Raw genomic sequence first — 7,836 nt, forward strand, 5'->3', positions numbered from 1 at the left:
TTCTTTATAGCAGAGTGGTAGTCCATTATTTATTTTTTGAAAACCCACACATCTTCTTTATCCATTCATCAGTTGATGGGCATTTGGGCTGTTTCCACAATTTAGCTACTACAAACTGTGCTGCTATAAATATAGGTGTGTATATATACCTCTGTGGTATGATGCTTTTAATTCTTTTGGGAAGATACCAACAAGGGGAATACCTGGGTCACATGGAACCTTTAGTTTTAGTTTTTTGAGGAATCTCCACACTGATTTCCGGAGTGGTTGCACCAGTCTACACTCCCACCAACTGTGGTGAAGGGTTCCTCTTTCCCTACAGCTCCACCAGCATTTGTTATTGGTTGCTTTCTTGATAACTAGGAATCAGTCACTATATTGGTTCTTCCTACCCAAGAAAAAGGGATATCTTTCCATTTTCTAATATCTTTTCTAATATCTTCTTAAATCTCCTTTTTTCAGAGTACTGTAGTTTTCAACATAAAGGTCTTTTACTTCCTTCATTAGATTGATTCCTAGGTATTTCATTTTGGGGACGCTGTTGTGAAAGGTGAGGTTTCCCTAATTTTTCTCTCTCACTGTTTATTTGTGTACAGGAATGCTATTGATTTTTGAGTGTTGACTTTGTGTCCAGCTATGCTACTGAATTTGGTTATTAAATCTAAAGGTCTTTTGGTGGAATTGTTTGGGGTTTGTTTTGTGCGTGTGTGTGTGTGTGTGTGTGTGTGTGTGTTGTGTGTGATAGGGTCTCACTATAGAGTTCAGCCTGGTCTTGAACTCGCTGTGCAGCCCAAGCTGGCCCCAAACTCATGGCAATCCTCCTGCCTCAGCCTCTGGAGTGCTGGGATTATAGGTGTGGACCACCATGCCCCACATTTGGTGGAGTTTTTGGAGTCTTCTATGTATAATATCATGTCATCTGCAAATAATGATAATTTAACTTTTCCCTTTCCTATCTTTATTCCTTTTCTTTCTCTTGTCTAATTGCTCTGGCTAGTGTTTCCAGAACTATATTGAATAAGAGTGGTGACAGTGGACATCCTTGTCTTAGTCTTGATTTTAGAAGGAAAGCTTTCAGTTTTTGTCCATTTAGTATGATGTTGGCTGTTGGTTTGTCATAGATGGCTTTTATCAGATTGAGATAAAGACCTCCTATTTCAGTTTTCTGTAGGGTTTTATCATGAAGGGGTGTTGGACTTTTCAAATGCTTTTTATGCATCTATTGAGATGATCATATGGTTTTTGTCCTTGGCTATGTTAATATAGTGTATTACATTTATTGATTTGTGTATGTTGAACCATCCTTGTATCCCCAAGATGAATCCTACTTGGTCATGGTATATACTTTTCTTAATGATTTACTGCATTCTATTTGCCAGTACCTTACTGAGGATGTTTGCATCCGTGTTCATTAGGGAGATTGGCCCATGGCTCTCTTTTTTGGTTGGATCCTTCTCTGGTTTTGGTATCAGAGGAACAGCTTGCTTCTAGGAATGAATTTGGGAGCATTGCTTCCCTTTCTTTTTTTCTTTCTTTTTTTTTTTTTTTTTTTGCTTCCCTTTCATTAAAGAGTTTGAAAAGTAACAGCATTAGGTCCTCTCTAAATTTCTTGTAGAATTCAACAGTGAATCTGTCAGGTCCTGGGCTTTTCTTTGTTGGTAGGTTTTTAATTACATCTTCAACTTCGTTGACTGATATTGGTTTATTTGGAATTTTTATATCTTCTTGATTCAGCTTTGGTAATTCATATGTATCTAGGAATCTGTTCATTTCTTCTGTGTTTTCAATCTTATTAGAAAACAGGTTCTCAAAGTAGGTATTGATGATCTTCTGGATTTCTGCAGCATCTTTTGTGATTTTACCCTTTTCATTATTAATTTCATGGATTTGAATCTTTTCTTTTTTGATAAGTTTGACTAAAGGTTTGTCAATTTTATTTAATCTTTCAAAGAGTCACCTCTTTGATTTATTGATTCTTTGTATTGTTTTCTTGGTCTCCATTGCATTAATATCTGCTCTGATCTTTATAATTTCCTGCCTTGTATGAGCTTTGGGTTTGTCTTGCTCTTCTTTTTCTAGTAGCTTGAGTTTCAACATTAGGTTGTTTATTTGAGCTGTTTTTATGATATATGAATTCAACCCTATGAATTTTCCTTGTAGGACTGCTTTCATTGCATCCCATAAGTTCCAGTATGTTGTATTGGCATTATTGTTTAATTGTAGAAACTAATTTCTTCTTTAATTTCATCTATGACCCATTTGTTGTTCAGGAGGGTGTTATTTAATTTCCATGTGTTTATGAAGTTTTTGTGGTTTCCAGTTTCATTGCACTATGGTCTGATAATATGCATGGCATAATTTCTGTGTTCTATGTTTCTATGTTCTACCATGTTCTATGAGCTAGTGTGTGGTCTATTTTTGAGAAAATCCTGTGTGCAGCTGAGAGAATGTATATTCTGATGTTGTGGAGTAGAACACTCTGTAGACTTCTATTAAGCTCATTTGTTCAAAAGGTCGGTTCAGTTCTGATATTTCTTTGTTGATTTTTTTGTCTAGTTGATTGTCTATTTGTGACAATGGGATATTGAGGTCCCCTGTTATAATTGTATTAATTCTTATTTAATTTTTCATGTCTGTTAATATTTGTTAAATATATTTGGGTGTATTGGTATTTGGTGCATATACATTTATGATTTGTGTCTCTTCCTCTTGAATTGTTCCCTTTACAAGGAAGTAGTGACTTTTTTTGTGGCTTGAAATCCACTTTGTCTGCAAATAGAATAGCAACCCCAGCCTTTTTCCAGGTTTCTTCCCATGGAGTATTGTTTTCCATCCTCTGACTTCAGTCTATGGATTTCTTTTTGAATTGAATGTGTTTCTTGTATGCAGCATATTGTTGGATCTTGCTTCTTTTTTTTCAGTACTGGGGATCCAACTCGGGTCCTTGCACTTCTGAGGCAGGCAGTGGAACCACTGAGCTAAATCCCCAGCTGAATCTTGCTTCGTTTTTTTTTGTTTGTTTCTTTGTTTCTTTGGGTACTGGGGATCGAACTCGGGTCCTTGTACTTCTCAGGCAGGTGGCAGAACCACTGAGCTAAATCCCCAGCCCAAAAACTTTATGTCTCTGGCATCTTTTTTTTTTTTTGGTACCGGGGATCGAATGCGGTCCTTGCACTTGCACAGCAGGCAGCAAAACCACTGGGCTAAATCCCTGGCTGGATCTTGCTTCTTGATTCATTCTGCCAGTTTGTTTCTTTTGATTGGTGAATTGAGACCATTTACATTGACGGTTATAACTGATATATATTGACTTATCCTTGTTGTGTTATTTTCCTGTTGTTGGTTCCCTTTTTTTCCACCTCTGTTTAATTACTCGCCTTGCTTGGTGGATTCATTCTTTTGGGCTCATGGAGCTGTAGTCCTCTTTATCTCTCTAGAATGTTCTTCAGAACATTTTGGAGTGCTGGTTTGGTGGTCATAAATTTCTTCAGGTGTTCTTTGTCACGGAAGTATCTTATTTCTCCATCAATTTTGAAATATAGTTTTGTGGGCTACAGCAATCTGGGCTGGAGGTTGTTTCTTTTACAGCCTTGAAATACTTCACTATGAGCTCGCCTTGACTTGGGGATTTGTGCTGAGAAGTCTACTGTAATTTTTTGTTGTTGTTGTTGGTACCGAGGATTGAACTCGGGTGCTTGTGCTTGCGCAGGAGGCAGCAAAACCACTGAGCTAAATCCCCGGCCCAGCCTGCTATAATTTTGATGGGATTTCCTTTATAGGTGACTTGTTTCTTTTCTCTAACAACTTTCAATATTCTGTTCTTGTGTTGAATTTCTGGAATCTTAACTATTATATACTTTGGTGTAGCTTTTTTTATCATGGCTAATTGGAGTTCTATATACCCCACTTATCTGTATGTCAAATTCTATTTCCATGCTTGGGAAGTTTTCTGCCATTAATTATGTAAACAAGTTTTTATGTCATTTGTGCTATCTCCTGCTTTTTCAATGACTCTGATCAATCTTATGTTATTTTTCTTTGCATCATCTAGCAGCTGTTGGATTGATTTTTCATGGACCCTTGCTATTTTTAAGAAACCTTTCTTTTCATGATTGCTAACTGCAGTCCTGTCTTCTATATCTGATATTCTGTCCTCACATTGGCTCATTCTGCTGCATATAATTTCAATGGAATTTTTAATCTCCTGGATATCTGTTTGAATCTCCATTTCTTTCCTATGTCAGGCATTCATGGTGTTCCATCATTTCCTAAGATCCTCTATTTTTTAAAATCTGTATCTGCTCTAGAGTCACTAACCATGTCCTTTATTACTGTCACCATCTCTGTAGTTATCTGAGAAATTATTTCTGATTTGATTTTTCCTACAGCCTCATTCATCTGCTTTGTTACTTCTGCTGTTATTATTTCAGAGAGTACAAGTGGGTGTGCCTTTGGACTGTTCCACCTCATTGCCCCCTGTGTTTGCCTTTGGTGAGCTGAAAGTCTGGGGTTGCATTTTCTATGTCTTCTCATTTTCTAGTTTTTTGAAGTTGAATACCTGGTTTGATGCTTGTAAATTGTGTATGGCAGGTAGCTTTATTGCTAGTATTGAGAACCATTAAAAAATGGCTACTTCTCAGAGATGTCTTCCAGGTGTAGCTGGCTTTTGGGTTCTGAATCTGTTGCAAGATTCTACCGCTTCAGTTTATTGGAGATGAGAAATTGTTGTCTATTTGCCCTACTCCCTGGTTCTTTGGCACTAACCTATAGTATTGTTTATGAGCCTTATGCAATCTCAGTCTTGGCATACAAGGAAGAACAACTGATTAGAACATAATTTCGCTATTGCAGTCAGGGTTTGCAAGGGAATAGATTTAATACAGGACACATAATTTATAGAATTATTTTATAATATTCATCTAAAAAGTCAAATGCAGAGAAGTGCAAGAGATCTGTCCACACACTAGAGACCCAAATAATACAGCTAACTTCCTGAATCTCACAGCAATGTCCTGCACAAGTCCAGCTGAAGGCCTAGAGCCCAAAGCAATATCCTCCATGAGTATAGCCAGAGGCCTAGAGCCCAAGGCAATGTCTCTTGCAAGCCCATATCAAGGATCTGGACTGGGAAGGCCCAAAGGTCAGTGGTGGAAGCTAGAAAGTCTGCACCAGCAGGGTGAAGGATTTGTGCCACTAGACTGAGAAATCTGCACTGGAGCCAGGAAATGATGCTTAAGGCAAAGACCAGAGCTCCCCTGAGGAGAACAGCAGCCATCTCTGGTAACGGCAAGGATCCAAGCTCCTCTAATGAGAACAGCCAAGTTCATATGAGGAAAACTAGCTGTGGCAGGCATCTCCAAGAAAATCAACAGCCAACTATCTTCCCCTCCAGTTCTTTTATGTGCCATGGGCAACAATCCTCAGGTGGGTCTCCCATGCCCAGAACCACACTGATTCAGTTCAGCTGGGCATTCCAAGTTGACCATTAGTGAATCTACCACAGTCACCTTGGCTAAAGTAATACAGTCAGTAATAACAATAGCATCAAACATAGCGTAGAAAATGACTAACTGTGGTAACTATTAATTTGCCACCTTTAATTGTATGAACTATATTTGTGGTTATATAACAAAATCTAAAACAAACCAGAAATTTTATATGGTTAATATACCCTCATATAGTGAAAATTTAAAGGGGGTTAGGGACAAAAATAGAGAAATAGAGGAAGGGGAAGAGATTAGGAGACAGGCTGGAGGACAAATGAAGATTACGTGACCTTTGGGAAACTGGTTAAGAAGACAGAAGGAAAAGAGAGAAGGAAGAAATAAAAACAAGACCAGAGGGCTGGGGATTCAGCTCAGTGGTTCCGCCACCTGCTTCGCAAGTGCAAGGACCCAAGTGTGACCCCAGTACCAAAAAAAAAAAAAAAAAAAGAACAGAACAGAAGAACAACAACAAAAAACTAGACATAATGTTCTCACTCACAAAAAAAAGAATAAATAATCAATAAAATAACAAACAAAAAAAGAAGATGAAAAAGAAAAGTTCACTTAGGGCCAGGGATTTAGCTCAGTGGTTCCACTGCCTGCCTCACAAATGCAAGGTCCCAAGTTCCATCCCTAGTACCAAAACAATAAAGAAAGAAAGAAAGAAAGAAAGAAAGAAAGAAAGAAAGAAAGAAAGAAAGAAAGAAAGAAAGAAAGAAAGAAAGAAAGTCCACTTCAGGGCATATCTCTGCTGCCACTGGTAGAGTGGGCAGACAGAGCCCAGATCTGTGCTGATTAATCCCAGCAGGCCTGTTCCTTTAGTGCCACTGAAATTCAGGCTGGTTTCTGGTTGTGAGGCTGGAACCTGACTTGTTCAGCCTGCAACACTCCATGGGCCTCTTGTCAGCTTGAGCTTGGCTCCTTATCCTCCTGCTGATTTGAACTTGTTTCTTCCTCACCTTGACATTGGGAGCTGCTAAATGAAGCCAGCCCACAGCTGTTCTGAGATCTGAGCTCAGTTGGCCCCTTTCCAGGAAGGCTACTGGCCAATTGCCCTCTCCCGAGGGATGTCTGAACCTGAATAACTCATCATTGGTGCATTTCTCTGTGGAGACCTCTGGGGTTGCCAGAAGTCACCACGCATCTGTGGGTTTGAGCTGCCCCTCCCACACAGCACGTCAGGGCTCAGGGAGAAAGTGTCACTTGCCACCTCCTTCTTCTGCAATGAGGTATCTCTCTTCACTCTCCCTGTAGGCTTCAATTCTTGCTTCAGATCCTTGATGGGTCCTGGGATCCAATTTCCCTCCTTCTTCTCTTGCTCATGTTGCTATATACCACCAGCATCTGAATACCAAATCTCGGAGAGGCTGTTTTCTGCTGTTCACCACTCTGCCATCTTCCCAAGTATGTCATTTTCATGTGTCTTGCATTGAATTGTTTCAGTGGCCAATTTTTATTTTTTTGAGACAAGGTTTCACTGTATGGTTCAGGCTGGCTTTGAATTCACTGTGTAGCCCCAGACTGGATTCAATCCTCCTGCCTTGCCCTTCCAAATGCTGAGATTATAGGCATTTGCCACCACACCCAGGCCATTCCTCTTTCTTAGTATATGAAAGGACAAAGATTTTGTTGTTGTTGTTGTTGTTGTTGTTGTTGTTGTTGTTCTTGTGGTTGTTTTAAGTTTACTGGTAAAGTATATTTGGCCAAATGATATAATAATCAAGTCTACTGCAGCAGTTAGGAAGTTTTTTATTATAAAGAAAAAGCATGTAAAAGTGCACTTCAAATAAACTTTATGAATTTTTTATTAATTACTTTACCTACATTCTAAATAGGCAGTCCCAAGGTCTCCCCATTGTGCTACTGTCATCTTGTTTAGTCGGCTCTTTCTCAAGGCACAAGGTCAGTGTTTCAATGTAATGACAAGGACAGCTCCTCTGCCTGTGTACCTAGTCATACAGTAAGCAGACCTGGAAATGAATGGAACTGTTACTCTTCAGATTACACTGTATGTCCCCAAAGATTAAATGTAACTGCAAAAAAGGTTAAAGATTACTTTCATGTACCACAGAAAGGTACAAACTGGTTTAAATTACTGGATATTTTTAAAAATTAATAAAGGACTAGGAATGTGTCTCAATGTGAAAGCCCTGGGTTCAATCCATGATGCTGTGCAAGGTGCAGTGGGCAAGTCCAAGAGAACCATGCCATCAGGATGGAAGGCTGGGGTTTATATAAATGTTTGAGGAGGGGCCATGGGAATGGGGTTGAGGCAGGAGATTAGGGGATGGCAACTGGACAGGAAGTTGGGCTTGACCTGTCAATTATGGAGACCTGTCAATCATGGCCA

This window comes from Heterocephalus glaber, unplaced genomic scaffold (genome assembly GCF_053883595.1).
Source record: "Heterocephalus glaber isolate CG9 unplaced genomic scaffold, H.glaber_assembly_v1.0 deba00000937, whole genome shotgun sequence".
NCBI classification, from domain to species: Eukaryota; Metazoa; Chordata; class Mammalia; order Rodentia; family Bathyergidae; genus Heterocephalus; species Heterocephalus glaber.